Genomic DNA, 17,588 nt, shown 5'->3' with positions numbered 1-17,588 from the left:
TAAACTTTTAGTCATCAGACATAATTGTATATTTTGTTGTTTACTTTTAGGATTCAGTAGCTCATGTAAAAAGAGAAATGACACAATAGAAAGGCTAAACTTGTTAACAATAGGTAACCTGGCATATTTGATAAGGAATATAATGTTGACAAGAAAAGAGACGGTTATGATATGGTAGCCACTGCTTTAAAAATTAATGAATGGAATAGCCAAGGGAAAAATTATGCATTTGTTTTCAAGAGAATTGGTATGTGTATATGTATGAAGATTACAATTAATACTTATCACAAATTAGAGAGTTTTGGGTGTTTTAATAATGATGTAAATAATGAAAGTGCTCATGTATATGGGGGTGATCCATCTCAAAGACATCTAATTTTCTGACCAATTTCATAATTTTATTTTAGTTTTTTAGAATTGAAAAATTACTACATAAAAATAATTGCATGAAAAATTATGTTCATGTAGGTTGTCTTTTTAAAAATGCCATTTACAAATTGATGTCACAGTTTTTAATGTGATTTGTTTTGCAATATACAGCAACTAGTCAAACTAATCAGCTTGTATCAACTTCGATTGAACTTCTTGTTCATTAAGCTTTAATTTTTAGGGGATTCTTATCTGGGACTGAATAATTTTGCTACATGAATTGAATTATGGAGAAGAAATTAAAAGAATTTAAAAGGATTATTTGTATAGATGGAACAAATATAAATTGTTGTTATGGTATGGCTATATTTTGTCTTTGTAAGTATGTATGTAACTCAAATATGATAGTGTATTATTTAGTATTTAGTGTTCTATTTAACGTTTTATTTACTAAATAAAGTCTTTAACGGCTTTGGTGCAGGGTCAGTAGATATCAATTTTCAGAGATTTGAGATTAGGTGTTTGGTTTCTACCTATATAGGGTGTCTCACGACGAATAGACGCGATCGATATCTCAAAAACTAATTTTTTTTAAATTTGGAAAATTTGGCAACATAGTACAGTCGATGGGGGCTACACAACTAAAATATTTTTACAGTTGTGACGTTTCCGGTTGTACCGGAAGTAGGTGTCAACTTCGTTATTTTTAATGGAACACCCCGTATATTTTTACATTTTTGGCTTCCACGTGAAATTCTAGGTATATTTTGTGTATAATGTCCTATACCTAAGTGGAACCGTTTTTGAGATATTTTTAATTTCATGTGAAAAACTATGTTTATAAGCCCTAACATAATTACCGATTACTCCCTTTTAGTAGGCTTTATTTATTAGTTAGTTTTGGTTTAATTTTAAAGGAAGGACCACTTTAAAAGACTTAATATTTGGCTTAAAAAAAGATATAAGGGGGTCAAAAACTAGTATTAAAAATTGAAATGAAAAAATCATTAAAAGTCAATTTTTTTAAATGAAAACCCCTTATTTTTATAATTTTTTCATAAAGATAATTAAAAATAAGGTTAACTTTATATAAGGTTATCTAGTCCAAAAATTGATAATTTCTGAAATATTGACAGTTTAAATTTGGCCTAATGTTAAAAGCCATATAGTTGTACAGTACACGGCTCAAGGATTGTTGATTAGTTGACCATGACGGTTGTCATAGCAAACCGCTACAAGCAACAGTAAGATAATGGATTATAAAAGAAACGTACACTTTTTAATTAAATTATACATTTAATAACACTTTTACGAAGAAAATTTAAATAGCAAGTCACTTATAAATTTAATGCATATAATCCATTGTCTTACTGCCGCTTCCAGCGGTTACTATGACAACCGTCATGATCAACTAATCAACAATCCTTGAGCCGTGGTATTAGGCCAAATTTAAACTGCCAATACTTCAAAAACTATCAATTTTTGGACTAGATAACCTTATACAAAGTTAACCTTATTTTTAATTATCTTTATGAAAAAATTATAAAAATAAGGGGTTTCCATTTCAAAAAATTGACTTTTAATGATTTTTTCATTTTAATTTTTAATGCTAGTTTTTGACCCCCCTGTATGGTTTTTTTAGTTAAATATTGAAATAACCTTTTAAAGTGGTCCTTCCTCTTAAATAAAACCAAAACTAACCAATAAATAAATTCTACTAAAAGGGAGTAATCGGTAATTATGTTAGGGCTTATAAACATAGTTTTTCACATGAAATTAAAAATATCTTAAAAACGGTTACACTTAGGTATAGAACATTATACACAAAAAATACTTAGAATTTCACGTGGAAGCCAAAAATGTAAAAATATACAGGGTGTTCCATTAAAAATAACGAAGTTGACACCTACTTCCGGTATAACCGGAAACGTCACAACTGTCAAAATATTTTAGTTGTGTGGTCCCCATCGACTGTGCCCTGTTGCCAAATTTTAAAAATTTTTGAAAAACTAGTTTCTGAGATATTGATCGCGTCTATTCGTCGTGAGACACCCTGTATAGGTGTACCTATTTTTCATCTTGAGACTCTTTTAGCTAATTGGTATTTTACTTATTTTCTTATAAATTTTCAAATGTACTTAAATTTGGATTGCTATATAAGTATAATATTTTTAAAGCGCTGAAAACGTAACTGAATTGCTTCCAAACGGAGAGATGGAATGATGAGGGACAGACCCTCTGAGAATATATTTATTTATATAAAATGTATAAAGAATAGAATAAAGAATAGAGAATAGAAAAGTTTGGGCTGTACGTGACCAGCAGAGATGACAATGCTAGCTAAAAAAGTAGTGCTAGTCTACAGACCAAGCATGATGAATTTAGTTTCTTCTCTACCGTTTTAGTTTTAAGATGTTGATATTATATAATACATTTGTCATAGTGTTACATAGTGTCCATAGTATAGTTTATTTTAAAAATAATTATTATGAAATATGTTATTATAAAATTTAAAGTATATTTTGCTAAAATTTAAAACATTTCAGTAAGCTAGCGGCATTAAGATATTTGATAAATATGATGAGAAATTGTTAATTTCAAAGTAATATCACTGTCATCACAGTGATTTAAATAATTTTCAAATTATATATATTACGCACATATTTTTTAAGATTATTCGTAATATATATTTTGATTTTAATTGTTGTTAAATAAAAGTTTATATGTTATTTATATGGTTTTTTTCGCAAGTCATATACTTTTAGTTATTCATCGCCTAGCAATCTTTATCATCTACCCACTTGATATTTTCTGATCCACATACTTTAATCTCCGAAGTAATGTATAATTGGCTATTTAAATAAACGTCAAACGTTCATTGACGATTATTATATTATGAGAATTATACATTATAGGTACCTATCATAGGAATATGACATGTAAGAGGTTTTTTTTACACTAAACTTTAATATAATAGCATAAAAAAGATCTTAAAACAAGCTAAAATACGAAACAAAAAATACAAACTTTGAAGTGTTATCATTAAAAATATTGCCATAATTTTTGGATGTTTTATATATACAGTACTAACTCGTGCACTTGTACTTATTTACTAATTAACACAGCAGCCCCACCGTCGGTTCCCTATTACCCACGTTTAAAATTCAACTAAATAACTCTAGAAATACTTAGTTTCCTGAGGATGAAAGATTTCTGTTTTTTTTTTATTTCTGACCCCATCCAACAACTATCTCCAGTAATAATGGCTATTGCTTTCATATCGCTATCATAATAAAATTATTTTAATAAAGTACTACCTAGATATCTATAAAAATCAAATTTGACAACTATTTATAAATCACCTATTTTCATATTCTTAAGTCTTGATCACGCTGTAAATATGTATAAAAAATCATTAATTTACTAATTTATAACAGCTACATATTTATTTTTTTATTGAATATATATCTCTTTATTGAGCTTCTTTTATATGCATATCGCATTTTCTCTTTCCATCTAAAATATAAATAGCTAACAAAATAAATTGCTATATTAGCAAATATATAAGTAAGAGATGCCAAATCTCGCTGTTAATCTACATGCATTGAAAAATTCGTATTTTGAATTTTGGCGGTACGCAAGCCACGCCTCTGCGGTGTCGGAATGCTCTCATTGGCTGGGCATATTCGTCTTTTAACGTATGCTCTCGATCCTCCGCCTCGGATCATCGTCGGTTCGCTCCAAAGAGAAGGGATAAAGACAGCGGCATCGCTCCGTTAACAGGTCGGAACAGACCCCAGAACAAAAATCAAGAGTTTATCAAATAGGGTGAGGGAGAATTGCAATGTGTTTTACATTGGACAGACCAGTAAAGGATTTTCTACAAGTATCAGAGAATACTGTAGAGAGATTAAGAAGGGCACGAAATAAATATTTCCCTACAAAGCATCAAATGTAACTGTTTCAGAGATGCTCATATAAGCTTTTACATTTCTGCTATAAAATTGATCTGTCAGAAATACTAGAAATAAATAAACTAACAGAAAAAAACAACTATTACTTTTCACATTATTGTTAATTATCAATTATTAATATAATGATCAATATTCTTGTACTCACTTTTTTACTGTGTTTTAATGCTTCATAGTCTTTTAATACATTATTCTTGCCCTTTACAATTTCCTGATATGTAGTTATATTAGGAATAGTTGTAATATTTTTTCTACTTTTAGTTAATCATTCTTTTCTTTACAATTTACTTCTAATTGTGTTAGCCGTGCCATTTTTTATGTTCTCCATGAACCTTCTACTTTCTTCTTGCTTTCACAAAAATAGTGGCAATACACGATCACGTACCCTGATGCTTTTAGGACTTCTCAACATTGACATGTACATATGTTTGTGTTTAGTATCTTCTATAAAATACTATTCAGTCCAATAATTGACGACTTAGTTCATCTTTGTCAAAAATGGAATATAAAAAATTAATAAATAAAATATTTGTATTAACAAAAACTCAAGCACTGGTATGTGTAACTTGTACTAATTTTAAACGGTTGTAAGTGCGACTCATATTAATTTTAAAATATTTTCTGTCTTTTTTGTTTCTTCTATCTTTGTTGACGGCAAATTCCTTTAGTACCCCTTGATGATGGATATTGCTGTGTCCAAAAAATGTTAAAAATTTAAAACTCTATGTAAAATGAAGAGGTGAAAGAATTTAGAGTACCCTTAAAAAAAGTTATTACCAATCTGACCATCAAATAAATTCCAATTTTTAAAATTTTTTTCATTTTGTAACCAAATTTAGCCAAAAATTATATTAAAAAAAAAATATGATTAAATTTTTTTGCTGCTTAAAGATCATTTAAAAACTAGTAAAACAGGCTACTGACAAAAATTTTTCACGATTCATAGGAATGTCACAATATATAGGTAAATAATTAGGTTTCATAAGAGTCTATGTATAGGGATAGTACAAACGGGCTGTTACGTCGATTTTTTTTATTTCACTTTTGTATTTTTAAAGACAGTTGTAAAAAAATATGAAAAGTGATAAAACCCAAGGCAAAAAAAATGTTTATACAAAATCGAAAGGGGTACCCATGAATTTTTTTTTTAACTAATGACAAGTCTGACAACTTTTTGTTTATAATAAGAGTTATAAGGAATATTACAAGGTTTATGTTATAACGAATCGACTTTAGCTATCATAAAATATCTCTAAATTATTTTTTTTTCTGTTGACATCGCCATCCTACACCCACTCATTGCGCAAATTACCCGTAAAAATGTAAAAATGATTGGTTAAAAGATATGCATATATACGGAAAATTCAAAGCTTGTATCTTCTATATAATTTCCCGATAATTTTGACCCATTTTAAGCCTCTAATTTTCGAAATTAAAAAGTCCGTACCAATCGAATTTAGGAAGGCTTCGCGGAAACATCATCTGACCATATGCTATTTGTTGAAAGTTCCGAAAATTAAAGAACAATCAAAGATGCCATTCGATAAATGCGCAATCGTTCATAACGATCAAATCTTCAACCGAAAAACTAGCTGATTGGTCACAAAATGTGTAAGTTGCCTTTCATTAAAAATTGAATGAATAAATAAATTATATTTTTTGAGGTAATACTGCATTGGGATCTTTCATTGATCGTTTTATAGATTTATTTTTGCACATCTGTTTTGTCTCGTGCAGTTTTTTATGGAAGATTTTTCTTTATGATCCAAAACAAAGTTGATCCTTTTAGCGCTGTAAGGGTTCTTAGAGACTATTCTAAGAGAGTTCAAAATTCTTGCATAAGCGGCAAATGTGACACGTTTTGTGAATTTGCAATCGTAAAGGTGAAATATCGTTTGCCAACTAATGATTATTACAGTGCTGTATTCTTTACCTCTTTCCAAACCCTTTTTCATTTCCTCAAAAAGTTTTACGTATGCTTCATTGTCTACTTTCTTTTTATTAGTATTTCCAACTGGTTACCAATACCAATTTTTTTTATTGAGGTTGCGTTAAAACGCAAGTGACATGACATTTTATTTTCGAGGCAATTAGGTCGTTGTCTCCAGTTCTCGCAAATAACACAGAGTTGCTTCGTCATATCTCATAATTTAGCATAGTTTTTGACTCTGTGATCGCTTCTGGCAAAAGACGCATTTTTGCGGATTAAAAGGTGTTCTCAAGGGACGTTTCTGAAACAGATCTTTTCTACTAAAATCAGCTGTTAGTTTGTTAACTTTTGATTTAAGACAGTTAATGCGCTATTTTAAAAAATCTTGATTTTTTATGTTTGCCGCATATGTTTATCATCCTGAAAATTTTTCATACTATAAAAGTTTTTTTTTAATTTTTCTTTTGAATTAACCAATTGTCCGCCTTTAAAACAAATAAGACGCAAATTTTTAATTAAAACATTTTGTCTAATATCAGTTTTACGAAAAGAAACACCTCCTAATTTCATTTGGACTTAAGTTCACTGTTAAAGCTGCTGGTGTCCGTTAAATCCATTTCTAAAATAATAATAATAATAATAATGCTTATTTATTTTAAATATAATAATAATTTAAATACATAAATAAACATAGATACGCCCTGAAGCTGTAAAACTTGTTGGCACATGAAAAAAAAATCCGTGAAAAGCCCGTATAGAGTGTAAAGTCACATTCTGTTTAGAGTTCATATTTTGCACAACTTCCACATGTCACAATCGATACCTGTGGTCCATTTCGGGGTTCTATGCAAATTAGGGGCAATTTACCTAATTAACTAACTAAAGCTAATAACATTTTATCTTGACACAAGTTATGTGTCAAGATAAAATGTTATTAACATCTTCCATGGTCACTTCCAGCGAACCCACGGAATTGCCGATGTCAGCATTGTCCCACGACCATGAATATCGCAGATTATAAATATATGTACTTTTGTGTTTTACCTCATTCTTACTTGTTCTGTCAATAGTAACGTAAATCCGTATCTGTAATTTTTCTTGAATAAAATTTGTTTTTAAAAAGAAGTTGTGCCGATCCCTTTATCTAACTGGCGCAGTCGGTAGGATAGTGCGGTGGTGATTCGTCCCATTTGAGGTTTCAACCCTTCAGCGCTATCCAGAAACTTGGATCGACCCAGATATCTGGAGACGACTATAAGAGCAGTAAGAGTCGGGGAAGAAGAAGACTACGGTAAGTGCCAAGTATTTTCCTTTCCGCTCCTTTTGAACCCCTTGTTTGAGGATTTCTAGGGATATTTTTAGGGCTGTGTATTGCACACACAATTTTAGTTTTCATCTGTGTATCGTTCACACAATTTTTTAATTGTAGGGCTGTGTATTGCACACACAAGTTTAGTTTTAATCTGTGTATCGTTCACACGAATTTTTAATTTTAGGGCCGTGTATTGATTATACTTTAGTTTAGTTTAAATTGCGTATGTAAAACGCATACTTTCCTTTTTGAAGTTTTTTGAAAAAATCTTTTAAAATAATTTTTGATATATTTAATTTTTGGTAATTATACAGATAATTACATATTTTATTTTTAATTATTTGAATTTTTATGATGGAATTAAAAGTAACCACCGATCAACTTTTAAGTACCTACTCAATATTACTAATTCTGAGCACAGCTCATTAGCTACTGTAAAAATGCCTAAAGAATTCAAATTCGATCTTTTTAAATCTCGTCTTAAAATCGCAAACATTAAAAATTATGACGGCAATATCGATACACTTTCTAAATTTGTTTTAAGAAGTGAAGACTTAATTAATAAGTATAAACCCTTAAATAATACTGAACTCAATCAGCACATATTCGAGTGCATTCAAGAAAAGCTTATCGACAAAGCTGAAATAATGGTAGGTAGAAGAGTAGAATTAGATATATGGGATAAATTAAAAACTGCCTTAATTCAATGTTTTTCTGACAGAAGAGATATTGATTGCCTTGTTCAAGAATTAACTAGAGTTCGACCTTATAAAAATGAAAGTTTAATTAATTTTGGACAAAGATTACAATTACTACTTAGCAATGTAATTCAACGCGTGAGCAATGACACTTCACTGTCACCCATGCAAAAAGTATGTCAAAATGAGCATTATATTAAAACAGCTCTAAATACATTTATTGCTGGTTGCAGTGGCAGCCTAAGAAATAATATGTATTTAAAGAAGCCTAATAGTCTTGAAGATGCCATAGCTTACGTCAATGAATTTGAGAATTTTGAGAAATTGTATGGAAATTTTCATGAACCTAGACCAAGGTTGCATCAACCCCAACTAGAAGTCACCAACAAAACTATAACCCTAACCATAATCTCTATCCATATAATGCCTACCATCAGCCGCATCGAGTACAACAAAATGTACCACAAAATGTTATACCCAAATATCAATGGCCTTCACAACCTGTGAACATTCAACCCCAACAAATGCCACCTCAAAAATTCCCAACAAATCAAGAAGTATTCGGCACGCCCAAGAATGTGTTCCGGCCGAACCAAATTCCAGATCATCAACTTCCAAAGCCCACTCCAATGTCGACAACTTCTAGAACCCATTCTCATAATTCTAGGTAATATAATAATTCCAACAATTTTAAAATATATAACTCTGTATCACAAGAGTTATTTAACTATGAATCCCCAGACACCCCTGAGGAAATAGAGTCTTCTCAACCCTATGAGTCTAATTACCCCTACTGTGAAGAAAAATCGACCGATGTATATTAAGAGACCCCTAATTTTTATCAGGATTCTCAAATGCACCCACATAACTCGTTTTCAGAAAATCAAAATTTTCGGGAAGACAACCCCGAAAACATAAAAACATAATAGAAATAAATTATTTTTTTTGCAACTCACTTCCCTATGTGGAAGTTCAAAACCCCAAAATGAAACTATTAATAGATACCGGAAGCTCAAGATCAATTTTAGACCCTGCTATTGCGGAAAAGTTTTATTCACACTGTATATACCATACAAATAACGTAATTAAAACTGCTGTCGGCAGTCAAAAAACTAAATTCCAAGCCTCTATTCCATTATTTGTTGAATTTGGTATACAAAATAATATTGATTTCGTATTATTTGACTTCCACGATTTTTTCTATGGAGTTTTAAGGATTAATGACCTAAAAAGGTTAGGTTTAAATATCGATCTAACAAACCAAAAACTTATCGGGAAAACCTTAGAAATACCCTTTAAATATAGACAACCCCATGATGTAAAATTTTCTTTTTCAGTCAACCCCTATGAGAAAATTCTAAAGCGAATACCAGTAAATATATTTTACGGGGAAATTCTAACAAGACCTTGTACTTGTAATAATTTGTATTTTCCAAAAATTTTAACATTTGCAGAAAACGGTTTCGCCCCTGTAGAAATTCAAAATCATACAGACCAAACTGTTTCTATAACAGTGTCTCAGCCTCTACTGGCAGATTTATTTGAAGAAAACCAATTCGAAATTTTCTCAATCGAACATTTCCAAAATTCATTTTCCAACTTTGAAAACCCTAAAAAAATAAATTCTTTGTTATGAACTTCCCATTTAAATAAAGAAGAAAAACACCTTTTATTTAATTTGTGTAATGAATTCTCAGACTTATTCCTAAAACCAGGAGATCAGCTTTCATTTACATCGAAAGTGCAACATGAGATAAAAACCACCGATGACATACCGGTTCACACGAAATCTTATCGCTATCCTAACGTGCACAAAGCGGAGGTGCAACGTCAGATAAATGAAATGTTAGAAAAAGGAATTATTAGGTCATCAATTAGTCCGTGGTCAAGTCCTATATGGATTGTTCCCAAAAGAAGACGCATCGGGAAAAACTAAATAACGTATTGTTTGTGATTATAGGAATTTAAATTCTAAAACAATCGATGACAGGTACCCCATTCCCAACATCAATGACATCTTAGATCGTTTAGGTAGGGCTCAATATTTTTCCACCTTAGATCTCGGATTTCATCAAATCCAAATAAAAAAAGATTCGATTGAAAAAACTGCTTTCTCTGTCAATAATGGGCATTATGAGTATTTGAGGATGCCATTTGGACTGAAAAATGCCCCTGCCACGTTTCAAAGAGTCATGGACGAGGTATTAAAGGATTTGCAGAATAAAATCTGCATGGTATATATAGATGACATTATAATTTTCAGTTCTGGATTGCAGGAACATATTCAAAATTTAAAACTTGTTTTTTTTTAAATTGAGGTAAGCTAATTTTAAAATACAAGTAGATAAATGTGAGTTCTTGTGTAAGGAGGTAGAGTTTCTAGGGCATGTAGTCACTCGAGATGGTATCAAACCCAACGATAAAAAGATTGCTGCGATTCAAAAGTTCCCAATTCCCAAAACGCAGCGTGAAATCAAATCTTTTTTAGGCCTTGTGGGTTATTATCGAAAATTCATCCATAACTTCGCAAAAATCACTAAGCCACTTACTAAATGCTTAAAAAAGAATGAAAAGGTCCAACATTCAGAAGAATTGATTAGCAGTTTCAACACGTGTAAGAATCTTTTAACATCTGCACCCGTACTAGCATACCCTGATTTTTCTAAGCCTTTCGAAGTAACGACAGATGCATCAAATTATGCTGTTGGTGCCATTCTATCACAGGAAAACCACCCCATTTGTTATGCCTTCCTGCCGAGGTGAACTATTCGACCATCGAAAAGGAGTTGCTTGCCATTGTTTGGAGTTGCAAATATTTTCGGCCTTATTTGTTTGGCCATAAGTTTACCATCCACACAGATCATAAGCCTCTTCAGTGGTTGTTTTCCCTTAAGGAGCCTAACTCTCGGCTCATAAGATGGCGTTTGAAGTTAGAGGAGTTTGATTACACTATTCAATATAAAAAAGGAAAATCTAATCAAGCAGCCGATGCACTTTCCCGAAATCCCGTGAGTGTCAATGCTGTTGAAACTGAATCTGTCTTAAACAATCCTGGTGATGTGGATGAAATAGTGTATGATTTTCTACAAAATCCAAATGAACTCCCAAACTTAGATGATTCCAACCTGGACGAAATTCTTCTTGAGCCTAATTCTCAATTTCGTCGAATTAATATCTTATCAGATATTACAATCAGGCCTGCTCAAACACAACTGTCTTCTCAAGCCAGCCTCATCGAAGAAAGTTCAGAAAATTTGCCAGAATTTACAATAACCCCAATATTCCAAGCCCCTTCTAAAACAAGAGTTATTAAGGAAATTAAATGCAGTCCTAAAGACAATCCTTCAGATATAACAATTTTCCCTGTGGACCAGCCCCCCCGATCTTCCTAATATTTCTGATAATACTCCAGAAATTACTATTACTCCATTAGAACCAGAAAACCCCGATCAATCAAACGATATCGAAACGGCCCATACATCTGCCGAAAATCCAATTTTAAATCTACCTATAACTGAAAAATCTCTGAATACCTTTAAAAATCAAATTATTATTACAACTGGAGATACCCAAGATATTCAGCTAAAAACGGAAAAAATATTCGAAAACAAACGAATGTACGTAACCGTTTCAGCAAGAAATCCAACACACAATTTTATTGACTTATTAAAACAATATATCGATCCCAAATACACCTATGCTATTTATTTTCGTAACGACAAATTAAGCAAACATTTTACGGTAACATTACAAAATTTATTTAAAAATTCCTCTTTTAAAATAATCTTATGTTCCAAACTTTTGGAAGATATTGTGACATTAGATGATCAAAAAGAAAAACTTAATTTGTATCACACCACCAAAACTTGTCACAGAGGAATAAATGAAATGAAAATGGCCCTCTTATCAAAATTTTATTGGCCAAAAATGACAATCGATATTGAAAATTTTGTAAATAATTGTAAATTTGTTTAAAAAATAAATATGATCGAAATCCACCTATCATTAAATTTAACTTGACCCCGACAAGTTCAAAACCTTTCGAACACATCCATATGGATACCTTTAAAATTTCAAATGCATGTTTTTTAACCATAATTGATTCCTTCTCGCGGTATGGTCAAGCCTACCCCTTAATCTCATTAAGCGGAATTTCTATAATAGAAAGCCTATTCCAATTTATAAGTAGTCATGGTTTGCTCCAGAAAATAACTGTAGACTCAGGTACTGAATTTAAAAATAAAGAAGTTGAAGATTTTTGTAAACTCTATAAAATTGAATTACATTTCACCACCCCAAAAAATAGTAACAGTAATTCACCCGTAGAATGGTTTCATTCCACTTTAATCGAACATTTTAGGTGCCTAAAAGAACAACACAGTCATTTCACAGCTGACCAGCTGATAAAACGTGCCGTATTAGGTTACAACAACTCTATTCATAGTGTAACAAAGCATACACTTTTCGAGATAATAAAAGGCCATATAAATAATACGGATCCCTTTGACTTAAGCGACCACGTAATTATATCTAATTATGTACAGTCTCATAAAGATAACACGAAATTATTATTTAGCAAGATTCGAGAAAGGAATGCGATGACTAAGGAAAAGGTTATAAATAAGTGTAACGAAAAGAGGTCAGAACCCCCGGACTTTTCTCAAGAGAAAAATGCTTTTATAAGAACAAAATTAAGAAATAAAAACATGCCAAAATTCAAAAAGGTCCCCATAAAATCTCAAAGTGGTATTAAAATATTCACTAAAAAAGGTTCCTATCATAAAAATATTGCCAGACTTCCAAAAGTTAAAAAACGAAAATCTTTGCAGGAAAACCAGAATGAAGAACATTCGACTCTTACTTTACCTGTTTCAATTCCTAGTAACAAATAATTCCTATGATATTCAATTAACTCCTATCAAAAACCCTGTACTTCCTATTTATTTAGGGGATGTAAAACTTTTCTATACTAAACATACATTTCTTCATTATGTTGATATATTACCTATAATTAATCAGTTAGAGAATATCCAAAAGTGTTTTCATATCATAAAAAATCAAATAGAAAAAGTAGATAATAGTAATCTATCTAATATAAACCCGATATCTTACCATATTCTGTCTGAAAACTCTCTTTCTAGAACTGAATATTTAATTACAAATGCAAAAGAAAAAGCTCTCAATTTGTATCCTCATATTAGGGAAAAGAGAGGTTTAATGGACATAATTGGAAAAGGTAAAAAATGCTTATTTGGAACTTTAGACGCTGACGATAGAGAACGTTATGATCAAGCAATTAATAGTCTTCTACAAAATCAAGAAAATGTTATGAAAGAACTTAATCTACAAATTTCGTTACAGAAAAGCCTTATAAATAACTTTAATAAAACTGTTTCATTCCTTAATTCCAACCAATTAAAATTGAAAAGAAGTATGGAAAGTTTTAAACATGCAAGTGAAAATAAAATAAATAACATCAATAATTTTTTAGTGTTTCAAGGCATTCTGTTTCAAATTAATTTAGATTGTCAAAATCTTATTAATTTTGTAGATAATTTAGAGGACGCCATTATGTTTGCAAAACTAAATGCTTTACATGATAGTATTATATCCACCTATGAATTAGAAAATATGATGGGCTATTTAAAATCAATTTCAAAAAGAACCCAATTAATTATTATCAATTTTTGAGAACTCAAATAAGTTTCTCTGATAACAAAATAATTTTTGCTATTCACGTACCAATCTTGAAACCTCAAACATATTCGTTCATTCGCCTTTTTCCTATAATCCAAAACTCCCATTTAATAATCCCTAAATACCCTTACTTGGCACGAACGAAACAAGAGGTCCAGTTTAAAGCAACCGATTGCCCATTCCTGGAACATGCCTTTTACTGCAAGGAGGAGTTCTATCCACGTAATGACTGCATTCTCCAAATCCTGGACAATGTGAAGCCCACTAGTTGCCAGATAATTGAAGCCCATGTTGACGAACCCATTGCTGAGCAAGTAACTACAGATGAGGTCCTGATTTTACCCCAGCAAAAAGTTAGAATTACCACCCAGTGTAATATGGATCAATCGTTCGATCTGGATGGACCCACTTTACTAAAGATGCCCAATAACTGCACTATCCAGGTTGGTCAAAAGAAATTTAGTAATAATTTCAAGATCCAGTATAGAAAGCCACTCGTACTACCTGAACTACAAATAGTAAACTTTTCTGACCCTTCAACTGTTCTGAGGAGTGAAAACTTTACTGAAATAGACTTCAATGAAATCTACCAGCTCTCGAGACAAATCAATCAGCTTTCACCTGTACAAGAAGTTTCCCAAGGGAACTTCTAGGGTAGGGTAGGTACCTGATCTTGGTACTACTCATCATATGTCTACTTAAAGGGAAGACCGCTATCCAAAGATGCCAGAAAAAGACACCAAAGGATGCGGAACGAGCAGCCCCAAATCCAGAAAATATCCCTATTTTCTGACTTGAGGAGGGAGGAGTTATGTGAAAATCTTCCATGGTCACTTCCAGCGAACCCACGGAATTGCCGATGTCAGCATTGTCCCACGACCATGAATATCGCAGATTATAAATATTTGTACTTTTGTGTTTTACCTCATTCTTACTTGTTCTGTCAATAGTAACGTAAATTCGTATCTATAATTTTTCTTGAATAAAATTTGTTTTTAAAAAGAAGTTGTGCCGATCCCTTTATCTAACTCACAGAACATGTAGTAGATTTGCAATCTTACTTTTGTCCATTGCAATTTGCCCACTCGATAGTTTTAATTTGTCAATTTTTGTTTTTAATTAAAAGATATGGGTTTTCAGGGCCAGACCCCTCCATAAACAATGGTGCGATGCATTTTTATAAGTAAAAAAAATATATGAAAAACCGATGAAAAAAATTATTTTTGTAAAAAAAGGCTCTACATCACTCCCCTCTCACTACGATTTTTTGAAGACCAGATGACTTTGGATTGCAAAGGTTATAGGAACGAAGTCCCCAAGGGACAACATAATAGGATGCCGTTTAAACTCTACTAAACCATCTACGCATGCTGTTTAAGGTCACTCACTATATTGTAATATTGCAATTGTTAAGAAAACTATGTATTTTGTTATTTAGATAAGAATTGATTTACCATTTATATTAATTTTATATTATGTACCACCTGAATTACATGACCTTATGATAATGTAATTTTGTAGATATTTTGTTACATTTTACTTACAGGAACTTACTTAAAAAATTTATGACATGCGCTGTTATTTTATAATTTTCGTTAAGAATATTATTTTAATTTTATAAGTAAATAAATTCGGCTTTTCTCTCTTTAACTTGGCAGATTATCAAGTGTAAACTGTTTACACTTTGTGTGTGTAAAACTGTTTCGGTATCTGACGAAGAAGGGCTTGGTAGTTCTTTGGTTTTCTTCTTTGGTATCCCGGTTTTCTTCGTTTTCTTAATATTTTGTATTTTTTTCCGTTCTTCTTTTTGTACGGGTTGCTCATGCTTCGGAAGGTTTTTCTGATAATATCACTATACGTTTATATTTCATGTCAGTGATCCTCATTGCCTGTGACCTTATTATGGTGATCTTATCGGTTAGCATACCAGATCGACAGATTATAGGCAGGTAATCAGATCAGATGAAATTAATGTGATTTTAATAATCTTGGTTTTCACAACAGTGTACATCCGCCAGACTTACTTAATTATTTTATAATTTTTCAGTATCAATATTTCTCCTTAAATTTAATAATTACAATTTCATCTTTGCAAAAGACAGTCATTTGATTGTCTGGAAACGCTACGCTTAGGTAAAGGGATTCCGGATCCTATTTTTTTTTTATATTAAATTAGTTTTGACATATTTAACTCGTCATTTGAGTTCTAGTAAATCTACGTATGGGTTTCTTTGTTGCAGAGAACTCGTTTCGCTCTCTGTCTACTCTGAACAGCCAATCGATCTAGTTGGCTTAAGCAATATATTGTGCCGGTCCATATTTTTCTAAGCTTTTTTAAATAAGAAGGGGTCAACCGCAGGCGATGTGAGTACCACAGATATTTTATTTTATTTATTCCTTTTGTTTTTTCTTCATTTTATTTACTTTTTTTAAAATTTCAATTGTAAAATGTCGGACATTTTATCATTCTGAAGCATGAGATAATGTTCATTTTGTTTCAGTTCATCGGCTGCTGTTATGATACCTGCTTAACGATATTTATTTGAAAATCTGCTAATTGATAGTCAAGTCTCCTTTTTAATTTAAACATATATACACACTTATTTACAAATTACTAAACATTTACAAATACATATATACATAGTTAATCATACGTAGAAATAATGGCGAAAATAATACGTAGAAAACAACTATCAAAAATAGATAGCTTTACATACTGAGAAAAAATGATAAAAAAGAAAAACACTTTTTTTAATGTATTAATATTTTAACAGAAATTCAAAAAAGACTATAATGCGGAAATTAAATGCTCAAGTTCTTTACATAGGTAAAGGGAAAGGGGAGTGTAGTAAACTCAGAATAAAAACACACATTGGTGCAATAAACATGATTTTTCAACTTTAAGACTTTGATAAGACTGAGCACACTTACTTATATTTGCCCTTAAAAGAGTAAAGAACAAATTTTAAATTTAAATTTATTATTATTTAAAATTTTAAAGTGGTTAAGAATATGGTTGTATATTTTATGCTATATATGGTCTCCATTTTTAATGCCATACATTAACAACAAGAATATTAAATGCAATAAGCATAATAACTAAGAACAAGAGACTCACAGAGTAGCTGTTTTAATTTAAAATTAAGTGAGTGTCTCTGAATAAAAATTAAGTTTAGGGACAAAAAAGCTTTTTTGTTTAACTGTTTGATATGTCCGCTAAAACGAAGATCTTCATTCATATGTAAACCTACATTTCTCGCTGAAGCTAAGAAAGGAATTATTACCCTTTTAGGATAACATCAACAATATTGTGAATAATCATTTTATTTTTTTTTACTTGCAAAACATAGAACCTTGGATTTATTGAAGGGAAGTTGTAGATTATGTTCATTAAAGAGGGATAGTCCTATGGCTAGAACCTTTGATGTGACACTAAATTCTTGAGACAGTTTTACCACGAACCAAAACTCTAGATACGTGTTTTGCTAATGATATTAGCATCTCCGCAAGAAGAATTAAATGATTTAAACGTACAGACAACAATACACCCTCAAACAAATACACTTGAACAGGTGTAGTAAAGAAAATAAATAAAAATGCGAAAAATAAGA

At 31.1% G+C, this 17,588-nt stretch overlaps 1 protein-coding gene across 7 annotated transcripts in view; it reads right to left on the bottom strand.

Annotated features, from left to right (window-relative positions):
* LOC126743388 (uncharacterized) overlaps positions 1-17,588 on the bottom strand; it is a 347,135-nt gene that overhangs the window by 213,317 nt on the left and 116,230 nt on the right. The window lies entirely within an intron of this gene.

This window comes from Anthonomus grandis, chromosome 12, assembly GCF_022605725.1.
Source record: "Anthonomus grandis grandis chromosome 12, icAntGran1.3, whole genome shotgun sequence".
NCBI lineage: Eukaryota > Metazoa > Arthropoda > Insecta > Coleoptera > Curculionidae > Anthonomus > Anthonomus grandis.
The sequence above is the reverse complement of the archived record's forward strand: the minus strand, read 5'-3'. Positions and strand labels throughout refer to the sequence as shown.